Consider the following 23980-nt stretch of genomic DNA (forward strand, 5'->3'; position numbering starts at 1 on the left):
ACTTTATGGTGCTCGAGTGTAGGTAGAAGGTATATCTGAGACTACTGATTCTTTCTTACTAAATTTCCTGAGAAAAATAACCAGGTTACTAAACTGTGTATCCAGTATAGCTATGTGCTAAGAATTTGCAATTCCTTCATTAGAATCAGTAGCTTGGCAGGATGCATATAGACTCAGAATGAAGATTCTTTTAAACTATAGATCTAAACTCCTTTTTATTCTAAGGGCCAAGCTACAAGTGATGAAGTCTCTGGAGTTAAACCCGTGCGTGCTGACTCAATTTTTAATTGATCTGTAGTTTTGAAACGGAGAGCTGCGAGGACCCCTGCGAGGACAGGGGAACAGCGGGGAAGCCCTAGTCGAGTTTCCTTGCTGACCAGCCAGCTCGCCCGAGGAAGATGCAGGAGGAAGACGGAAGCTCCTCTCCGTGCCACTCTGATCCTAAGATGGATGAGCCCTGCCTGCCTGCCTGCCTGCCTCCCCTTGCTGAGCTTAGCTTTGAATCTGCATGCAGAGAGGGGAAGGCTTGGAGCCAAGCTACAAGTGACGAATTACCCTTGCCAGGCAAGTGAACAGACTCACGTGTATTCCTCCCTGTTCACTTGCCATTCACTTGCTCTCCACTTGAACAAGTGGAGCGCAACTGAACGGCAAGTGAACCGGGAGGAATACACGTGGGCCTGTTCAAGACAGTAACATGCTCAGGAATCACTCTGTGCTTTTCCTGAAGAACCTTTGATCCTGCTTTTCAAAAAAAGGAAATACAAAGCAGCTCCTACTACAAAATCTATGCATTTATGTACACAGTAAGGCTTGAGAAGGGATACCCCTTGAACTATTAACGGGGGGGAGACAGCGGCAAGGCTCATCAGCCAGGTCGGCCATTTTCCTCCTGTGAAAGGAGGAGAGAACAGCAGGAAAGCAACCGCGTAAGACTACAGGTGCCCCGCTGAGGGCAAGTCTGAGTCTTCCCCACTCCGCGTGTTGCCTGCCTCCCCTCTCCAGCCTAGCGTTGGACAGTGGGGCAGCCCTATTCTTTTAGACAGGTGGGGGGAGTTTGCATTGTGAAAACACCCGAATGAAAGCACAGATTCATCACAGAAGTGCTTTGTCCAGAGGACCTCAAGGCTGCTATATATCTCACCCAGGTGTATCTCCACATAACCATTCTCCCAGCTCACTGCAGGTTTTTGAGACTCATTAACCACCAGAGATATCAGACCTTGTCCCATGGAGAATTTGCAACGGATGGAGTGATAACATTTCTAATTCTTTAGGCCTGGATTGTTTATAACTGTGTCTTGTGATGCCTGGTCCAGGGAAAAAGTTTGTTCAGCAGCCAGGTTATTAATCTGGCCTGATAAATCAGAAGAGCTAGCACCTGATCTGGCCTTGAAATCTCTGCACAGAATGAGCGAGAGTGTCAAGGGTTATGGACAGAAGATCCCCAAAGTTTTCAGTGCTCTGGGGTTTCCAGAGATTAGGTGGAATGTTAATGTAAAGGAGACGGCCAATATGTTGCGTTGGGATCATTAGAACCTGAATATAGTCCTGAAACCCACCTTCCAAAGTCTGTAGATCAACTTTTAAGGCAGACAGACATGAATAATCCCAGACCCTCACTCCCTTGTCCCCTGACAGAAGTTTTGACAGCTGGTATTGCAAAGGGGTGGTAACCCTGAAAGGGGGGAGACTGGACACCTGGGACCCCATTTCCTGCAGACATAGGGTATCAAACTGCTGCAGCAATGAGAAGAATTCAGGGTAATGGGGTTTATTCCCCCACCAGCAGGTGTAATTTTCAATTAGACCTCTATTCTATCCATACCCTTTGAAAAATTGATAAAAATGCAAACAGTTTTGAGGGAAGACACTTGATGTGGGTCAGGGGATTGGACAACCGCAATCTGAGCCACAGTCCCTGTTCTTCCCAACTCAGAGTCCTGAGGGAAACGGTTAGGCGTCATCTCCATTCCCTTTCCTCTGTTGGGGGGATGGGTACAGATGTGTTCTGTGGGCGGGAAACACACTGTCTACAAGGGTGGTCTCCATTCGGTTGGGCGAATGCAAGGAAGGGGGGCTACGGCTGACTTTACCAGAACCGCCTCGGCATTCACCCCTCTGGGGAGGGAGGTCTCCGGCGCTGGTAATGGCCATTCCTCCTTGATTTCTGGAGGTCTGGCCCTCAAGTGTTCCCATCTGTGGGTGATCGCCCTCTGCTCTGGAACTGGGAGAGCAGTAAAAGAACGTCTATGAAATCCTTCTCCAGAACATCGTTAGGAGGAGAGATCTCTACGTCCGTTTCTGTGTGGGTCTCTGAGAAAGCGGGGAGGGGGAGAAGGGTCAGCCCAACCGATGAGGTGGGTCATGCGATGAAACGCTGATCGGTCCTCCCTTCAGGTGCTTCTCTTCAACTGCAGAGCTCAAGAGGTGCAGCGTTTCCCAGCTGAAGAGCGGAGATTGAATTGTGTTCATAAAAATTGGGGACAATTCTCTGATTTTAGGAAGTCTTTCTGTTGAACGAATAATGAGGGGATAGCTGGGCTATCAAAAGTTAGTAAAGCTTTACAAGCCGGTCGAAATTGATTAAGGAGCTCAACTCATCCTGCTGCCAAACAATGTTCTCAGGTATGGCTGGGTGTGATGTTTTATATTCCAAAGGGGGGTGGAGCCATTGAATGGGCAGACATTCAAGCAAACCTTGTGACGCTGGAGAAGGAACTGTGAGAAACCTCCCCTGCTATCAGACAGGGAAGAGCTGGAACGGCTCCCACGTTCTTTTGGTGCTTCCCCTGGAGTGTCAATCCAGCGTGTACTCCTGGGTTTGAAAGAGCAGATGGAGTTGATCTGAGTTGATCTGTGGATTAGGAAGTCAAGCTTCGAGAGCACCAGTCCTAGCTGCTCAAAAATACTTTCCGTCGTTTGAGCAGTTAGGAAGTCCAGGATTTGGGCCACTTCGAACTCTTCATGCCCATACATCAAGATGGGCGGCAGAGCTTAGGAAAGGGGTTGGAGCAGATCTGGAGGCGCTGCGGGGCCAGTAGAGAACGATGGAACACTGGAGGTATTGGGAAGGAGGGAGGGAGGGAAGGCTAAATGATAGGCCACAGGGTTCTCTTGTCCTGTGACTGTGAAAGGTCTGACTAAACTGCTGTAGCACAGTGGTTAAGTGGTTTGGCTGCAAAACAGCACTCTACTGGTTTGAATCCCACTACTGCCCTGAACTCAGTGGGTGGCCTTAGGTAAGCCACTCCTCTGAGCCCCAGCTCCCCAGCTGTATTATGGAGATAATAATAAGGCTAACTTGTTTACCACTCCGGGTTGAGGCCCTAATCTGTCTAGAAGAGCAGTATATAAGTGCAGTTGTTATTATTATTAACCGAGCATCTATCATCTGGGAGAGACATTGGTTCTGGAGGTATCATATGTTAAGCCAAATCTGATCTCGAAGGTCCTCACTGGCTCGACACCTCTGGTCTAGGCCCGCTTTATACACTTGCTTTGGCTGTTGCAGTTGTTCCCGGAGGACGGTGTGCAAGGCCTGAAGCTCACCTACAAAGCCATTGGCAGCAGGGACGGCTGAGTGATAGCCATGATTGGCCCTAAGGTGTGTCTAGTAATTGGAAGCAGGCACTGCATTCTTATACGTGAATTTGGCAAGGGTAGCTAGCCCGACCAGTCATCCTTTTGGTGATTCACACAAAATCGGAAGTATTGTTCTAACGTGAAATTAGTCCGCTCTGCCTGACCATTTGATTGGGGGCGGTGAGCCAATGAGAGGTGCACTCAGGTACCCAACAAGGAGTGTAGCGTCCTACAGAAGTGGGGTGTAAACTGTGCCCTACAATCTGATACTAGGTGTGCCGCTAATCCATGGAGTCGGAAGATGTTCTGCAGATGCCGCTGGGTGGTTTCACACGGTGTGGGAAGGCAAATGCATGGGATGAAATGAAATGGGGCAGAACAGACCCAATTGCGATACTGGAGGCACCCATTTCCATCATGAACAGTAGGCTGGGGTCTAGGTGGCGCAGCAGAGGCTCGGTGGCAAACCATCCTTTTAGATCCTGGAAGGCCTGCTGGGAAGCTGGTGTCCACTGGAATGGTTCCTGAGGCTGTAGCAGCCTGGTTAGGGGCACCACTAGGGGGGTGGTAACCACAATGTAATAATTGGCAAAGCTCAGGAACAGCTGGGCATCTTTGGGGTGGTGAGGAGCCTGCCAGGACAGTATTGCCTCTGCTTTGGTAGGTGCCGTCTGAATTCCCTGCAGCGAGATGCAGTGGCCAGGTAATTCCACCAAGGACAGGTCAAAGGCCATGTTCTGCTTACAGCCCATGATGCCACAGGCGTCGCAAAACTGTCCAGACGTCTTCAGTGTGCTTCGCAGGATCCTGGGAGTATATCAGGATATCGTAAAGGTATGTGATGACAAACCGGTCCACCAGGTCTTGGAAGATGTTGTTCATGAACCTGTGGATCATACGAGGGTGCTGGACAGGCCAAAATACCAGGCATTCAAAATCCCCATACTGGGTGCACAATATAGTCTTCAAATCATCCCCTGCCTGTATGTCCGTATCAGGGTGTAGGCCCCACAGAGATCGTTTGGTTTAAACTGTGGCCCCCTTCAGTTGCTCTTGCAGCTTGGGAATCAAACATAGTGGTCATGGACCATGACCATATTACGAGCCCAATAATTGTTGCACAGGCGCAGCTCTTCACTCTTCTGTTTACGAACGAGATGGGTGCCGCCATTGGGGAGGTTGATGGGTGTATAAAACTCCGCTGTAGGTTCTTGGTCAAGAAGTCCCTCAGTGCCTCTCCTTCTGGCCCAAACAGGGAATAAAAGCGCCCAGCAGTCAGGGGTGCTTCTGGTACCAAATTCATTGTGCAATCATAGGGTTGATGTTGGGGGAGCTGATCTGCCCCCTTCTCCTTAAGACGTTCTGGAACTTTGCTTGGGTTTCGTCCATGACAGGGCTAGATCGCAGAAGCCGCCCGTCAATGGCTTCAACTTGCATGAGGGTCTCTTTGCAGTATAATGGGACCTCGTCTTGTTCAGCAAAATTGGCATCCTTATAGGAGCATGTTGCCTCAGAGTCCAGCAATGCGTATATCAGTGTCCAGCAGTCTTCAGGGGAGCCTTACTGGGACCAGGAGGGGTCGAGGACCTGAGCTGTGGGCGGTGCTACTTGATTCAGCTGCTCTCCCCACGTAGCACGGCCCGAGCCAACTTGGGGCATGGAATATAACGCTTGCTGCTGGGACTTCTCTTTCTCAGGGCAGCAGCTTGCATGGTGCCCTACGCCTCTACAATATAGGCACAGGTTCAAGGAATGGCGCCTCTCCTTCTCCTCCCTTGAGAGCTGCAGTTGAACAGCCCCCAGCTGCATGGGTTCCCCTGCCATCTCCGGGGGCAGGAGCAGGCAGAGGGGCTGAGGGAAGCCTCTGCTCCACTGGTCTGGGGTGAGTCGCGAGGGAGGTCCCCCGAGCCACTTCAGCCAACACCGCCTTGGACAGCTCCTCTAGGTACTGGTCAGTCAGAGCAGCCTCATTCCACCCCAAGTCTTGGGCCTGTAGCTGGAATTCCGTGGTATAGTCTGCCACCGAGCCTCTCCCCTGATGTAAACGTCCTTCTGAGGGTTGGCAAAGTCTGCACTCAAGTGGTGTAGAAAGTCTGAAAAGCTTGTCAGCACTGGGGAGCTGGATAGAAGCAGCGGAGTGGCCTGATTGGCTCACTTCCTCTTTAAGAAGCTCAGAGTGAAGCCGACCTTGGTCTTGTCATTAGGAAAATGCCTTTCCTGAAGCTTAATGTACAGTTTGCACTGTGTCAGGAAAGCATAAAATTCTTCTTGACCATCACCCACAACTTCTCTGGGGGCTCATCGGTATTTTCCCGGGGGGGGGGGGTAGCAGGAGCTGCAGCAGAATCAGCAGCCCCAGGCCCAGTAATAGCAACTTGTTCTTGAAGCACAGCTACAGCATTCGCCGGTTCCTGTATCCGGCCTTGTAGTGCTTGGTTCTGGGCATCTGCATTTTCCATACTGCTGCTCAATGAAGTGGAAGCAAACTGTGCTGGTTGCCGGGCTCCAGTATCAGGTTACAGGGTCTCTTCCAGTCTCTCTTAATAGCAAGGCCAGGGAAAGTTCCAAAGTCAGGCCATTCAAGCTGAGCTCAGGTCTTCCAATAACCAGTCCAGGTAGCGCCAGCAGGTCAGCATCTCAATGTTCACGTTGCCTCATCTGGAGGCTTTATAGTCTGCACGCCCATACATCATGCAACCAGCCAGCTTCTCAGGCACAGTCCTGTAAAGACTCGTGTTCACTGTCGGGCGGCAGGTGGCGTCGAGCCAACAGATGTGCCCTGTGCATTCCTGCCTGTAATTCTGCCCTGTCTTCTCCTATAGCCTTCTAGAGTCACTGGTGTTCCTGGGGGGCTGGGAGTGGCTAGCTGGCCGTCACCTGTTGGGCAGAGCTGGAAGATGGAGGTGCTTCTGACTCAGCTTCCGGCTGTAGGTCCTGGCATGCCTGCGCCTCCTCCTGCTGCTGCTGATCGGCTCCTGTCTTCGCTGGGCTGGTTATCTAGGCCCCCTCCTCCTCTGAGGAGCCCTCGCTGTCCCTGAGCCCTGGCTGCACATGACACTCCTCCCCAGTTGTTTGCAGAAGGCCTGGCTAATAGAGTGGTTGATGTCTCCAGTATCTGCATGTCTGCAAATCCCACGCAGGCAGCTTCTTCCAGCAAGAAACACAGGATGAAATAGCCTGTCCTCAGACACTTCCCGGATGGAAATATTTATCCACGGTCTCTCCACAACTTTTGTGAGGAGTGTTATAGGTGTTATAAGAGAGCGCTCGGAGAATAAACGTCCATCATCATTGCTGGAGCTCCACCCTCCCTACTACTAAATAACTATTAAAAGGGGTTCAAACTACTAAACTACTACTAAATAGCTAATTAAAGGGGTTCAAACTACTAAACTACTAATAAAAAACTTTAAAATACTACAAACTACTATACTGAGAGCCAGTTTGGTGTAGTGGTTCAGAGCACGGGACTCTAATCTGGAGAGCCGGGTTTGATTCCCCACTCCTCCACGAAGCCAGCTGGGTGACCTTGAGCGAGTCACAGTTCTCGGGAGCTCTCTCAGCCCCACCCACCTCACAGGGTGATTGTTGTGGGGTAATAATAACACTATAAACCGCTCTGAGTGGGCATTAAGTTGTCCTGAAGGGCGGTATATAAATCAGATGTTGTTGTTGTTGTTGTTATTGTTGTTATAATACTAATAATACTAAAGCACTAAATCTACTTCTAAAACATTTTTTTATATTTTTTATTTTATTTTATCCTAAACGCTAAAAACTAACTACTACTAAAGCACTAAATCTACTTCTAAAACATTTTTTTATATTTTTTATTTTATTTTATCCTAAACACTAAAAACTAACTACTACTAAAGCACTAAATCTACTTCTGAAACATTTTTTAATGTATTTTTTAAAATTTTATCCTATACACTAAAAACGAACTACTACTAAAGGTCTAAATCTACTTCTAAAATATTTTTTTTATTTTTTATTTTATTTTATCTTAAACACTAAAAACTAACTACTACTAAAGCACTAAATCTACTTCTGAAACATTTTTATGTATTTTTTTAATTTTATCCTATACACTAAAAACTAACTACTACTAAAGGTCTAAATCTACTTCTAAAATTTTTTTTATATTTTTTATTTTATTTTATCCTAAACACTAAAAACTAACTACTACTAAAGCACTAAATCTACTTCTGAAACCTTTTTTTTGTATTTTTTTATTTTATTTTATCCTAAACACTAAAAACTACCTACTTATTCTAAAGGGGTTTTATTTCTGGGGGCCGGGGAGCCATTCCATCTCCTCGGGATTAAGGGAGAGGGTGGTGTGAAAAGAGAGGGTGGACAGTTGGGTGCTGGGATTGGGATTGGGGGTGGGATAAGAGAAAAGGAGGGAAGGAAGGGGTGGTGGAGGGTTGGGTTGGGGTCCGGGAAGCCACTCCATCTCCTCCTCGGGATTAAGGGAGAGGGTGGTGTGGGCAGAGAGGGTGGACAGTTGGGTGCTGGGATTGGGATTGGGGGTGGGCAAAGAGAAAAGGAGGGAAGGAAGGGGTGGTGGAGGGTTGGGTTGGGGTCCGGGAAGCCACTCCATGGGCTCGACCTGGTGCCATCTTCTTTTCTGTTGGGACATAAAATTGGAGAGGAGAGAATTGAGAAGACCCTGGGACACAATGAGGAAAGATCACCTGCGAGGAGTAAAGCTTTACCATCCCTCTGCCTCCCTATCTCTCCCGTCAGCCCTCCAGACATATTTCTGCAAACTTCTTGAGATCTCCTGCCTACGACTTCAGTTCACGAAGCTGAGGCCTAGCCTGCTTCATCACAGGTAATGCTGCAATACTTCCTCCAAACTTATCTGCAGGGACATACCTGAAGAGAAGCCCTTAAATGCTTTGAGATTATTTCAGGAAAACTCTTCTTTGGGATAAATATTTATTTTGTGTATGCTTTCCCCACATAGAAATTGACCTCGGGACTCGTCCTAGACCAGTGGAGCAGAGGCTTCCCACAGCTCCTCAGCAGGGCAGGCGACTAGCGCAGACGGCCTCCCAGCCCTCCTGGCCATTCGCCTGCCCGGCTGAGGTGGGGGCCAGCTTGCTGTGCTCCCTGTCCTGCGGGGCACGTGATGGCGCGGGCTGGCCCCCACCTCAGCCAGGCAGGCGAATGACAAGGAGAGCTGGGAGGCCGCCCGCGCTACGCACCTGCCCTGCTGAGGGGGCGGCCGGCTGGCCGTGCTCCCTGTCCTGCTGGGCAAGCAAGTGGCACGGAGGGCTGGGAGGCTACCCGCAACATTCGCCTGCTTTGCTTGGCTGCAGAGCACACGGCGGGGATCTGCAGCCTCGTTCGCCCACCAGTGTCAGGGCCGAGGAGTTCCTCAACCCCGAAATCAGCAGGCAAACGGAACTCCCTTTGGGCAGGTTGCAGGCTCTGACACCGGCAGGCGAATGAGGCAGCAGGGATGCAGGCATAAGCCTGCACCTCCCCGCCGTGTGCTCTGCAGCCAAGCAAAGGTAAAGGGGGGGCTGGGGGCTGGGTGTTGTGAGGTTTTTAAAGGGCCTTACTGCTAGCAAGTGGCAGGACAAGGCCCTTTATACTATCAGGTGGCAGGGGAGTGGATGTGGGTGTGGGTGCTGAAAAACCCAGCCCCCGGAATGATTTTGGAATGCTTTACGGAGCATTCCAAAGTAATTCAAATTCAAATACCCGAATCCAAAGCGCTGCACACCCCTAATTCAAATCCTCTGATAATTCAAACACCATTTGAGTTTTATAAGGTTCTCCATTAAGAAGAGAAACACTAAAAGGCCACATACCAAGAGGTCTATATCTGTATGAAAACGGAAGGGCTGGAGGAACGGGAGCCTGATCAGAAATAACAATTACATCTGTGTCTCAGGCTACAATCTGGGGCAGCAAAGAAGCCTAGACAAGATCAGAAACAAACGAGATGAGGCAAGAAACAAACGTCTAATCTCTATCCCTTGGGTGCAAAATACGCCAAGCATCCGTCAGACAAGAGCAGCTGAAGGTGTGTCTGAAAGCACACGTTGATCCAGGCACTGGTCCCTGGTTGCATTTGTCAGAGGAACGCATGTTGTCTGTCTTGTAGAAACAGGTGTCCACATGTGCATGGCAGGAGGGACCTCACTCCACCCTGACACTCCAGGTAACTTACAGATCTCCCAGATCTGGGCATCTTTGAGGAGCTGAGACTGGCAAACTCCACCTGCAAACTCCACTCCGCCTGCAGCTCCTCTGAGCCCAACGGTCAACGGAAGCATCTTTTAGAGTCCTCGGTCTCCGTGGAGGCCGGAACCCTGGCATTGTGACCTTGTGTCCAGGGAACTTATCATCCGGAGGGAGGGGTCTCTGGGATCAGAGGCCACGAACTGAGTTCTTGGGAATCAAGAGGGGTGACTCTTGCATCCCCACGTGAGGAATGCAGTGGAAGTGGTTTGCTGTCTGCTTCCTGCTTTCTCTTGGGCAGTGTGGCTAAGCTCACTGAAGTGACATGGAACCGTTTTGCTCAGCATGTGCCATTGGAGATAGGCCTGCTCTCTGTCTATGGCCCACTGTGGTCCGGACCAGAGTGCATGCGCTGGTTGACCTGGACCTCGGGTGGAATTACGGTCTCTGGCCTGTCCTGCTTTGGGAGCAGGCGCTTGGATCAGAAAGTGTATCGCTTCTTTTCCATTCTTCTTAGAAAGACTCTAACAGCAATGCTTCATTGGTGAGGGACTTTTTCTTGCTGCAAACCGGCACTTTGTAAGAAGACAGATGCTGCCTTAACCTGCAGCTCTTTTATTTCTTACAGTAATGAAGCTCTTGCCTTAGTGCTTCACTACACACTGCAAAATCTTTGAAAGGTTTGGTTCTTGTCCATCTCCTTGCAAAGAGAAAATAAGCAGCAAAAGAAGAAGATCTTTCAAGTACTCACACCATAAGGTTGCCAGACTCCAGGTGGTGGCTGGAGATTTCCCAGAATTACCATAGATCTCCAGGCTATAGAGATCCTCCCCCCCCCTCCCCGTAATGATTTTAAGTAAATGTGTGCATGTGCAAGAGAGCAAGAGAGGCAAGCTGTGTGCAGCCTTAGCGTGTTTAAGCATGTCTGAGAGAAATAGAACCTGTGTGGAAGCCTGAACTGTGTATGTTTGTGAAAGAACATCCAGTCAGGGGAAAGCAGGCAAACTGTGTGTGCGCCTCAGAGAAGGTCTGTGTGACTGGGTTTAAGTAAAGTAACCTTAAGAATTGAGAACTACTCTTTTGAAACCATCAGGTTTTAGAAATAATATGAAACTGATATGTTTCTTACAAAAATGAACGTTTATTTTGTTTTTTTCCATATCCCAGCGTGTCTGTCATTGCTGTATCCCATTCCTATCCTCAGGGCCACATAGACCCATGGAGAAGCCTGACGCTTGGGCACGTTACTAAAGGGGAATTTAAATAAAATATCTTGGAGTATAATATTCCTGGTGGCAGGAATCTACGTAGAGGGTGTAAGAGAAAGATTAAAGGGAAAACCTACCCAAGAGAAAGGAAGGGTCGTAAGTTACACCCCCACACCCAACGAGAGTCCAGGCCTGGATTTCTGCCACCTGCCGCATGAAGAGGCAGAAGGTAGTTGCGGGCGGCTCCTCCGCTTGATTTTGATGCACGTGTACCGGAGAGCTGATCGTGTGCAGGTCAGGAACAGAGTCTGAGTGAGTTTTCTTTGCAAGGGAGCATCTGCTGAGCTGAACGAAGCCTCCTTAGCGCCAACGAGGACACGGGACGTGGCAGACTTTTGATGCGGAGCCTCTTCCAAGCCGCCTTCTAGGAACTGTGATTTCTCGAGTCCTCCCTGACAATTAGGTTTAAGTGGCTCTTTTCCTACCTGGTTATTATACATGTGTTGCATGGACTGTATTCCACGCACTGGGGCTACAGGCTTGCAGATGGCTAGTCCCGAGTATTTTTGGAGTATATATATTGGAATACTTACCTTGAACTTTTTGCGCTCATTGCATTGGCACTTTCATTAAAATTGCATTATTGTTATTATCTATCCGGTTTCTGTAGACCAGTTGGTCCTTGTTTGGCAATAAATCCCTCGGAGAAAACGGCTGCTCTGGAGGCTGGACTCTATGGCAGTCTGCCCTGCTGGGGTCCTTCTTCTCTCCTTGTCCCACCTTCTCCAGGAGGGTTTCAACTTCCACTTGGGCAGTTCCTGGTGATATGGAGGCAGAGCCTGGAGAAGGGCCTCAGAAGGGTGTGTTTCTATAGCGTAAACCTCCCATAGCAGCCATGTTCCTGCAGGGGAACTGACCTCGGTCATCTGGAGAGTGTTTATAATTCGAGGATACCTCCAGGCCCCACCTGGATGTTGGCAACCATAACCCCAAGGCGACATTCCCTCTCCCCCGCCCCGCAAATCTCCAGGAATTTCCCAGCCCAGAATTTGCAATCGTGGCAGAGTGGATTCTTCCGTGGCTGTGTCCCTCATTTTTATTCTTCACTTGCGCAAATAGCTTGCTTTTGCTGTCCTACCTTTTGGGGCTGGCTGTTCACGACCCTTGCCTGGAAAGGGTTATGGTCGTGACTCTGGCACCCTCTCTTCACCATGAGCTGCAACTTCTTCCCTAGGCCTAGTTTGTCTTTAAAATGAAAGAAACCGGTTTGTGACTGGGACATGGGCTGAGTTCTTTCCACGTGTCTTTTCTTGTTCCTGTACTTCCTCAGAAAACCAAATGTGTCTGTTCTCAGGTGTTGATACGGACTTGTGCTGGGAAGTCGTGCTGCAGCACAGCCTCTGGGACATGGGCCAGTTCTGAAAGACAGCACGCCATGATTTCTTTACTCTCCACGCAAGCTGCTACTGAAAGCAGCTTTTATGCAGGTCAAACAAGACGTGTTGCAAAAAGAGGAGGGGAGGTGCGCACTTTCCCCAATTCTGTTGGTAGAATGATGGTTCCTTCCTCAGACTGACTTTATGCCGCTTTATATTATCCTCGAAACTACATCCTACTCCAGGGATCCTTGTAAGGTTCCCAGGTACCTGCTGCTGGTGGGCAAACTCCTGGGGATTTGCCACCTCGTCCTCCAATCACCCAGCAATCGGTGGGAGGGGGCAAATTCCCAGAGCTTGCCCACCAATGGCAGGAACCTCAGGATCGCGCGCCATCTGCGTGCTCCCACCTGGTGCGGCAACATCACTTCCGTGAGTAACGTTGTTGCACGGGCCCTAGGAGCATCCCTGCACTCATTTTAACTCCACACATACCAAGTAGATCTCAAAGCAAGGTGCTGAGATGCCTCCAGAAACTTCCCCAGAAGCCCCTGCAGTGTTTTCAAGGCTCTGGCCTGGGAAGAGTTGCAAGAAAGCTGTTCTCTTGCTCTTTGGTTCCTCCACTGCCACTGGATGCTGCCTCCATTGCCAGTGTGAGCCTCTCCAGTTGGTGGAGAGCTCTCTTGTACGGAGTGGGCCATAGCAGGTGCCCACAACCGTGGCAGCCTCTAAAGCTGACTGTGGGCACTTTGGGGGGCTGTGTGGTCAGTACTAGAAGCTTTTGGCTCATGGGTGAAGAAGGACTTCCGCTTTCTTATTTATGTTTCCATCTGGGTTTGTTGCTGACCCACATTTTTATAATTACCCTCATTCCCGGTGCTACAAGGCAGGGCTGATTTGATGCAAATTAGCCCCTTGGGCTGGGCTCCAGGGGATCTGGCAACCCTAAGTGTGTGTGAGAGGCCCAAAGTCCCCAAGCCAGCCTCCATGGCAGAGCTGGGATTTGAACCTTGTTGCCACCTAGGGGCTATGTCGGACTGCGCTGCAGCTAAGTAAACACACCAGACACTTGTGTGGGTTATAATTGGCCACAACTTTATTGATTACAGCTATATGGAGCATTGGCCTGGCATCTGGGCTGGATCCCCGTTGGCATCGTAGGCCTCACTGCCGAACCGATGCATCACCCGCCAGCTTCCCGCTGGCCACCACGGCACCTGCTGTTCCATTGCCGGCCCCACCTGGCGACCCATGCCTCCAGATCCGTCAGGGTGAGCAGCTCGCAGGCCCACTCACCCTGTTGGGATCCAGCCCAGCGCCTCAAAAACCGCCACTGGAGGCAGGCCAAGGGCCCGCCTCCCCGCCAACGCTCCAGCTGCTGTAACCACAAAGGTGGAGCCACCCCATACCCCCGGGGGGCCCCGACTTTGATGACCAGAGGGAGGCAAAACCCCCAAGTGGCCTCGGCCAATCTGGCCCCTTGTGGGAAAAATTCCTCCCTGGCCCCCGAAGGCGACCAGCACAACAGCCTTGGTGATCTCTGCCAGGGCCCTCCAGGAGGCCCACTCTCGTCCCTCCGCCTGCGCTGCTCTCGCTGTTACTCCAGCCATCCAGCCTTCGTGCAGCCTCTTCGCGGTAGGGGTACCGTGCCCACAGACTTGCCTGAAACTGAACACATGACGTTAGTACTCTCCTTCCTGCCATACCTCAGGTAGGCTCTGGACTTCCACCTGCCCGCACACCTTGCCATGCCAGCGGCCAGGCTCACCTCCGCTGCTGCGGTGGCTGCTCCGATGCATACTGATTGGGACCCGTCTGCCCTTGGTGGGCAGCCCCCCGCTCGAAGGCTGACTCGCCTGCCTGCTGCGAATGGTAATGACTGGCCAGCAGGTCTGTGATGGCCGGGCACCTGTCCCTGTGTCCTTGCCTGCCTGCCCTGGGCAAGGGGCCCCCCGCCCGTAGCGTGGGGGCGCTCCTCGCTCCGTGATGGAGCCGCACTGCTGCTCCACGCCCTTCCGGATCGGTCTAGAGCTGGACCTGACCACTCGCGTGCCCCCTTGATCGGCACGTCTGCCAGCACTACGCCCTGTTGGACTGGCCCCAGGATGAGGCCACCACCCCCTCGCTAATGCAGCATGCCCCCGCCTCACACGAGGCTGAAGGCCGCCTCGAACAGCGTGCCTTCCAGAGGTGAATGCGTAACCCACCCGGCAGTTTCAACGTGACTGTTACCAGAACTGCTCTTTACTATAAGGGGAAATTAGCTTTAGCAGTCTGTAACTAAAATTAGCGCGGATCTGACCTATATATACCGAGGTCCCGATTCCAGACTCTCTAGTGAAAAAGAGGCAGACAACAAATAAGTTCCAAACACGTGTATTTAGTGTGGCGTAAGCCTAAACTTGCACAAGCATACAAGAGAACACACAAGATCTAAGAAATACAGAGTAGGAAATGCAGAGACTTTCGCATTAGCTGGTTCCCAACGATGGTGGGGAATACTCACTTATCCTGTAGCGAAGCAGAGACACAACAGCGAGGTGGCCCAATGCCAGTACTGGGACCACAGACGGACAGCAAGGGATTCTGGATAGGATGGCACACGCCTGGCTGGGACAGGACGGGAATGGCACGAGCACCATGCGGTCTGAGAGACCGGCTTAAATACCCCAAAACGTACCCTGGGGCTGGTGCTGTACTTGGTGGTTCTCACAGATTAAAACAAAGGTTCTAGTGGGTTACTGAATGGCTTGGATGGGCCACTTTGGTAATCAGATTGTGATAAGTGACACCTCAGGAAGAGGGGACAAAAGAGGGAGGGGGAAATCCGAGTGGGCTGAAAGGATGTTCCAGCGGACAGGGCTTGTCCTGATGTCATCAGCTCTGGAATGCGGAGGTTTCTTTGAGATGCATTCTCTAAGTGCTTGGGATGGTCAGCACTTAGTTCCTTCTCCGGGGCGGCTCCTAAGATATGCAGAGCGGGGCGAGGTACTCTCGCTGCGGACGTGGTGTGCCCGCTTCGCCGAAATGGCTTCTCAAAGCAGTCTTCTTCCCTGGGTCTTCTGGCTGCCTGAGAACATGGTTGCCGGCTGGGCATAGCTGGGGCTGGTTTGCAGGTTGCCCGGTAGCAAGGGCAAGCTCGGGGACCGACCCGCGGGAGGCTCCAGGCGGAAACTGACCAGGGAGCGCCTAGCCAGGCTCGCTGGAGGTTTCCCCGGCAGGCGCCCGGCTGCTAGCAGTGGCTTGGGCCCATACGAGGCAGGCTTCCATGGAGGCAGGGGGAACAGCACTTAAAACACAGTCCAAAGCAGGGAACAGGCACGGTCCGTGGCAGATGGCAATGCAGGCACGGGGCACAGTTGTAACAAAGTCCAAACACACTGGGAAATCCAGATATAGGTCTGGGCAGGGCTGCCCAGGAAGAGAGTCCTTTGTGCAGTTAACCAAACATGGAGTCAGGGAACTACACAGTCTATTGCAGCAGCAAGGTAATTAGCAAGCAGGCAGGAAACTGACACGTGTACCAGAACACACACGTGCAAGGCAGTCTTTGGTGCAGCAGTGAAACAGCAATGCAGGAAACTTTAACACAGTTCATGGCAGGCTTTAAAGCATGAGAGGGGGCCTACTTGGCAACATGACCTGCCAGACGTTAGCTGTAATGGGCCGCCGGGCACTCCTGTGATGTGTTCCTGGTGGGCCCGCCTGCCAGGCCCCACTGGCCTGAAGCTGACTCCCAATTCCGCCCTGCCCGTTGCCTGCCAATGCGAGATAGCCGCTGTGTGCAGCCTGATGGTCGTAGGTGCAATCCTGCCTATCCCCCTTTGCGCTGGGCATTCCCACGGGGCCTCTGCTGGCATGACCCCTCCTGCCTGGCCGGGCCACTCCGAGAGGAAGGCCATGAGAGCGGCCCCGCCGGCCTGCCCAGCCGTAGGCGCCAGTGAATTCAGCCCCCCTTTGCACTGCCGGTGCTCCCCCGCTTCCCAGCTCCTCCGGGCAGGGATCGATGCACTGCTTTGCGTCAGGTGCAGAGCTGGGATTTGAACCTTGTTCTCCCAGATTCTAGTCCTGAATTCTAACCTCTGTATCACACTGTCTCTCTACACCACACGTCAAGTAAATTATATAGGCTTCATGCTGAATGAATTAAAGCTTAAGCAATAATTAAATTATTACCTTCAAAGTTCAAAAATCCAAGTTAGAAATCCTGTAAGAGAAAATTAAGGAGACCCACATTTTAAAAAAGGTAAGAACTAAAACCCGGCATATTAAAGCAAGATATGCAGTGCTGCCGGAAGGAAGGAAGGAAGGAAGGAAGGAAGGAAGGAAGGGACGGACGGACGGACGGACGGACGGACGGACGGACGGACGGACAAACAAACAAACAAACAAACAAACCACTAGTGCCATAAGGGACAGCAGGGAAAAGAGAAGTCCGTTCACTGGTACCTGAAATTCATCCAGCTCAGCTGAGAGGGAGAATTCCACACTTCAGGGGCCACAACAGAGGAGTCCCAGCCCTTTGTGCATGCCCATGTAGCTAGGGTTGCCAGGTCCAGATTGGAGAATTCCTGGAGATTTTGGGGGTGGAGCCTAGAGAGGGTGGGGTTTGGGGAGAGAAGGGGCCTCCAGGTATAATGCCGTAGAGTTCACCCTTCATAGCAGCCATTTTCTCTAGGGGAGCTGATCTCTCTCGCCTGGAGATCCGTTGTAATTCCGGGAGATCTCCAGCTACCACCTGGAGGCTGGCAACCCTACATCTAGCTTCATCAGGAGCAGACATAGGGTCTGAGGATGCTCTGCACCCCAAAGTTCCCAGAGGGGGGCCTCACTTGGGGTTCTTAGCTGACAGGTAGGCCTCGAGCTCATTCTGGCCACATGCCCCGTGGCAAAGGCCAAGTCTGTACTCCAGACAGTCGGTGCAAAGCGCACCACTCTGTAGTGCCCTCCCTGCCTTTGGCAGAACACCTTCCAGAGCTCTCACTTGCAACAAGGAGGGAGAGGAACCAAACTCCCTTGAGGTAAGGTTGTGATACTGACACGCGTGTCTAGAACAACGCTGCCTTTACCGGGACGCATGAATGATTTCTTTCCCTTAGAGTTTGTAATTGATGATGTGAATAGAAGCTCCTGAAGAAGCAGGCGCGAAATCTGCTCGCAGCCGGCCTCAGATTGGGAGCATTCCATCGGAGTACGTCTCAGTATCACAACCTTACCTCAAGGGAGAGATCTATTTTGGCATCACATACTCCATGAGAATTACACCTTTCCATCATGAGAAGAAATTGTGAATATTTACTGTAAAGGGATGTAAAGGAAGAACAAGAGAAGCATTTGGACTTCAAAGAGTTTGGTGGGAATCGTCATCCTCCGGGTTATTTGTAAATGGTGTTGAAGGGAATTGTTCTAAGAGATGAATTTTGTATGAATATGCTGAAATAGTTTTGAGCACTTTGCACTTTGAATATTTTGTCTAATATTTGGAATTGTTCATTAATATATGAAATTAATGTTTGGTATCCTGTGGGCGGTGTCCCTTATTTATTGACAACTTATTACAGGTACAGCCACTTTTTTTGCACTAGCTTCCGTTCACATGGTGGCTGACCTGTTGCCTGGAGGGCCAACAAGCAAGGAATGGAGGCCAGAGCACCCCTCAGACATCGACTCCAGGAGACTAGGGGTTTCAGAGGTTGACTGCCTCTGGATAGGGAGGATCTCTTTGCAAGTAGCCACTGATGGAACTGCCTAATCTTCTTGTAATGCTATCTACATTTGTGAGCATCACTATATCCACTAGCAGCGAATCCCACATTTTAATCACTCATTGAGCAAAGAAACATTTCCTTTTGCCGCCCATCAGCTTCACTGGGTGCTCTCAGGTTCTTGTGTAATGGGAGAAGGAGAAAAGGTGCACTTTCTCCACCCTGTGCATAGCTTTATAGTCCTCCATCACATATCCTTTTTTGTGTGTGAACTGAAAAGCCCCCGACTCCAGCCGTTTCTGATTGGAAAGGTGCTCCGACCCCTTAATCACGATAAGGGAAAGAGCTCTCGGTATGACCCCAGGGTTGCTGGTGTCAAATGGGGCATGTCTTGGGGCAGGAGATGACTGGGAGGCTTTTGCAGAGAGCTGCCCGAGTAGAGTGTCTCATTCTTCTTTCTGCCCAACAGGCAACCTGGCTGTCCTGGGCAATTGCATGAGCAATTACAGACTGCAGAAGAAGGTCATGGCCCCCGGGTGCGAGCCTTTGGCTGTCCAGTGCATGATGGAGGCACTCGAGCCTCATGTCTACGGGCAACGTATGGCTGGGGCTGGAGGCGGGGGCTTTCTCTGTGTCTTAAGAAAGCAGCCCAGGATGCAGGAGGTCTTGCAAAGGATTCTGGCAGAAGCAGAGGAGAGTTCAGCCAGCAGTCTCCACCCCCCTGTAGAAACCACAGCAGGGCTTGGCATCCAGGAGGCTGAGGAACAAGCCCTTCATGGCTGCTGCGTAGGAGAAAGGAAATGGATTGGTCCTTCTTAGGTAGGAATAGGAGCCATGGTCTATTCCGTTGCAAGTTGGATGACCCACCAAGCTAAGCTGTGTGTGTGTATTTTATTTACTGGGTGGAAAGGTAGCATAGACATGTTTTAATTACAATTTTCAGATCGATCTCTGCTGAGGTAGATGCAGCTGACTTCCAAATGCAGCTTCTGGAAGAGGACCTCCCATGAGTAGAGCAGTAGGTGCTGCAGCTGTGAGCCCTTCTTGAACCTCTACTAGCCCCCCGCCTTCCATCTGTCATATCTGCTCTGCAGTAGCCCTCAGGAGAGGAAGAGGGCTGCTTTCAAAGGAGACTGCCATCAAAGTCTCTTCCCTATAAAATGATCGGACCCCATCAGGCTGTGATGAACGTCCGTTGCCTCTGTTGCACTCCATCCCTCTTCCCCATTCGTGGTAGGACGCTCTGGAGGCGACTTGGGAATTCACCTAGGATTGCCTGCAGGACAAGAGATGCTGCTGGCCAGGATTGTTTCGGTGGGTTCTACGTTCTTCCACGTCTGCCGAAGCAACAGCACACTCACAAGAAATGTTTTGTGAGATGCACTTGGAGGATGAAGGCCTTGCCCTGTCTGGTATCCAGTATCAGAGCAGCTCACAGGCTTCCCGCAGAGTCAGGGTGGCTGAGGTGAGAGAGGGCTGAAGGGCCTTGCTGGCTTCCGGGCTTTGGCATCTCTGCCTCGGGTTCCTTCCCAGGACCTGCCCTCGTGGTCCACCTCTCCAGCTTCCTCCTGGTGCAATGAGTGTCAGTCAGGCAGTTTGATAGGTTTGGGTGACAGGGGCGGGCTGCTTGTTGCAGACCAATACTTACTATTCCACAGGAGCAGGAGTGTGAAATGGTTCTAGTCCCATTAAGAGCATCTTCCATAGCAGCTGATTTGTTTCTTTCCACCTTCCCCTTCTAGGCAGCCTCCTGTTTGAGTAAAAGTTCTGCCTGCCTTTTCTTTTTAGTTCACAAGGCTCCCCCCCCCCCGTTGTGTTCCAGGGTCATCCCAAGCCTCTCTCACTCTCTGTTCAGCTCCTAATTTTTCTCCTCTTATCCTTCCTTCCTTCTCATTTGTCAAGCTGTCTCGTCTCACCCCCCTCCAATCCCTGCCATCACTTAACCGTTTCCGACTGAGAATTCTTACCTCCTGGCCAATTCCCATGATGCCATGTCAGATCAAGTCCTATGAAGCTAATAGAAGTGTGAGTATGGCTTGAGTTGCATAAAACTAAGAAGAGATCTAATAAAGGAACCTGGGTAGAAAAGGAGGATTGGACCAATTCCACAATTTTTGGGATGAAAAGAACTGCCTTGGTGGACCTTCCGTTCGTGCCGAGGTTCAAATAGGATGAACAGGGAATGATGTCACTGTTTTTGTTTCTCCTGCCAATTACCAAGGTGTCCTCTTTAAGAAGTTAAAATTTCATGATCCACAACAAATTTCTACAATTATACACTATGAAACAGATTAATTTTTATATAATCACCAACAGAAAACATACAACATAAAAATTCCTCATAAAAACATTTTCAAATTTATTCTGTATTACATAAATTATAAAAATAAAATCTATACAAAAACTTGGTCAAAACGTTGTTAAATATAGAAAGCAATATGCAATCCATGAAAAATGTGAACATTGTAAGATTTATAAGCATGCCGAAGTTATAAATTGACAAACACACGGAAAACCCGGAGTGTGGATTTCAGAAGGTGCTGCCGTCCCTTGGCCTCTGGTTTGTTGTGACCTGCAGGGCTTCATCTTGTCCCTGGTGCTTTTCAACATCACTGGGCCATGTCATTCGGATATTTGGGCTTGGTTAATAACCAAGTTAATAACTAATTTATATAGATATAACTATATATAGTTATATTTAAAACTAATTAAATATTATACTCTCCTATTAAGGCTAGGATGGGGATTAAATACAGATATGCCTCTGAAGAAGGAATGCAACGTGTAACCAAACAGAGCAGGCTAGAGGATTTTGGGGGGCTAGAAACAAGAAATCGTTTCAATGTTTTGGATGCTTCTGAAAAGAGTTACAGCAAGATAGTGATGAAGAGCTGGAGGAGAGTATAGGAAGCCATCAAGGGAAGAAGCCTGTGTATTAAAAGACATTTCCGCAACTCTAGACTGGGCTCCCTTCTGCGGAACAAGGAAATAAGACCAAGGTGGAAGGTAAAGCAACCAGCAAAGAGTCAGACACCTACTCACCATTCAAGAGAAGAACAGGGGAACCCTCTGTATTATCCGAGGAGACTATGATAAACAGAGGAAAACTCTCTGGAGCTAGTTTAAATCTACTAGAAATGGGAGATATGGCCACTAAACCCCAATTGATTGATCTACTTCACCTTTGAAACCACCCAAAATACAACTAACACCAGACAACTGAGAACAACATTTTATAGACCCCCCCCCCCCCTCAAGAAGGACCCTTTTCTAATGGAGGCTGAGCTAATAGCTTCCTTTAGTTTGGTAGCAGCAGAAGTCCAAGGAAGTGTTCTTTCACGATTACAAACTCTTCTGTGTATATTAAGAGAAACCAAGAATAAGACCCACTCTACTCAATGGAAGTTGGAGGGGCTAGAGAGGGAAGATAAAAGACCATTAGCCCCAGAGGAGAAAAACACAGAAACTGACCCACGATTCAACCAAGATGTCATGGCCTCCCCTCCAAGCAGTGGTACTATTGAGCAAGTGGTACACTTGAACTGTAAACATCTCTGGCCAAAAGGAATTGTGAAGTCTAGTTTTAATAAGGAGCAGGAGGTTACAAATACCAATTGACTAGAGGAAAGCCTAACATTAAACATTTTTTCAGGGAACACTTCAAAATGAACTTCAAAAATACAAGACTCCCAAAATCTATACGCAGATCAAGACATGTCATCCTGCAGATCCAGGAAACATGGGTTGCAGAAGAAATCTTTGTAGAAGGGTACATTACTTTCCCAGTTAGTGCTGAAAGATATAATAAAAAGGGATGCTTTTGTGGAGATTGGCATGCCTAATTGCAAACTATCTGAATATAAAAGAGGAGAGAACAGTGGCTTCTACCTCTTTAGAAATTGCAAGGGTTTTTTTTGGTCTTTCCAGCAGTCTCCTTTTTATTGATAACTGCATATTTACCTTCATCCTAAGGAAGGGTTAATAAAAAATGGGTAATCTGGATGAAGTTATCTCAGAAGCAAGAGAAGGGCTATCGAAACATTACTTAATAACAGGAGACTTTAATGCTCGAATTGGCGTAGATGGATCTCATATAATCTTAGAGATGCTTGACCCAGATAAGGAAGGCTTCCCATAAAGTGATCTTTTAAACAGGGCAGGAAAGGACCAAGGGGTAAATTCAGCTGGTAAACAATGAATAAATCTGATGCTTTCTCAACACATGGTGATAGTAACTGGGAATAAATTGGTGGATGCTGAAGGGGCACTTACTTGTTTTACCCATAAAGGTGCCACTACACTAGATAACTGCCTGGTACTGGAAGAAGTGTTAACTAAGATCTGTGATTTTTCAAGTGGGTAACTTTCTTGGGGGTGACCATCTTCCTCTTATGCTAACTTTAATTGTAAATAAACAAGTGGTCAAGTCACCATATTCAACTCCGCATATAGAGCAGATCAACCAGAGAACAAAAATAAGGAAATGGACCCCATTGATGTCACAAGAAATTAGTTCTATAATACATTCACAAGAATGCCACTTCTTGCACAACAAATGTGCTTCAGTGGTTGATGTGACATCATATTATGATCCTTTGAGCCAGATCATAGATTTATGTAAATCTGTATACCATCTCCCTTGCTTTAACCAATTAAAGCAAAGGAAGAACAATTGGTTTGTTTACGAACGCCAGATCCTCCTGAGAAAAGTGAGAGCTTATCATAAGGAGTTTAGATTGAAGAGATCATAATATACCTTAACCAGACTTACGATCACTAAGGAGAGATGGAATCAACTAGTAATCATGGAGAAAAGGGCAAGTTGGATGAAAAGATGGAGAGCTCTGATATCCGCTACCCATGATGGAAACTACAGACAGTTCTGGCATATTGTGAACAACGGTGTTAAGAATATTACACTTATTCCCTATTGCATCTCTCCAGAGTCTGGATGTATGGTTCACTTTTCTTAGCTGTTTACATTGAGGAGATAGAACCCAATATAAAGAAGAGGAAAATTTAGTTGAGATAGGGGAAGTGGAATCTTGGCCACCAGTTTCAGCAGAGACCACTGAATACCTAATAAAGCACGGGAAATTGGGGGAAGCACCAGGAATGGATGGCGTACCAATAGATCTACTACAGTCAACCTGAAGTGGTGGGCAGGAGACCCCTCTCTTTTCTATAATAAATAACTCGGGGTGTATTCCCTCCATCTGGAAGAAGGCTCTGGTGGTACCAATTTTTAAGAATAAAGGGGAAAAGCAGGACTCACAGACCTATTGCCCAATTAACCTCCTGTGATAACTTAATAAATTGGATATTTCAAGGATTGCTTCCTGGGAAAAAAAAGATATTTCAATCTTAATTTATGCTGATGATATTGCATTATTATCGCACACATCAATAGGGTTGAAATGCACGTTGACTAGTTTTAGCTCCTACTGTGCTTATGAAGACTTAATTATAAATGTGGAGAAATCCAAACTAGTTGTCTTTGCAAGAGGATGCTGACTGAAGAAAAAAGGCTGGAGGATGGCAAATATCAAGTAACTGAACAAATAAGAACATTTAGATATTTAGGAATGACATTCTCCCAAGACTTATCTTGGAAAAATCAGTTTCAAGCTCTCTCTTATAAGATAACGCCATATTCAAATGCCTTGACATATTTTTTCCCCCCACACAGAGGGAGGGAAATAGTCCCAGCAGCTATAAGGACTTTTGGGGGTAAAATAAACCAAATGATACTTTATGGTGCCGTAGTGTGGGTAGAAGGTATATCTGAAACTATTGATTCTTTCTTACTAAAATTCCGTTTCCTACTTTCTTAATAAAATTCCTGAGAAAAATAACCAGGATACCAAACTGTGTATCCAGTATAGCTATTCACCAAGAATTTGCA

This window comes from Eublepharis macularius, chromosome 16 (genome assembly GCF_028583425.1).
Source record: "Eublepharis macularius isolate TG4126 chromosome 16, MPM_Emac_v1.0, whole genome shotgun sequence".
Taxonomy (NCBI): domain Eukaryota; kingdom Metazoa; phylum Chordata; class Lepidosauria; order Squamata; family Eublepharidae; genus Eublepharis; species Eublepharis macularius.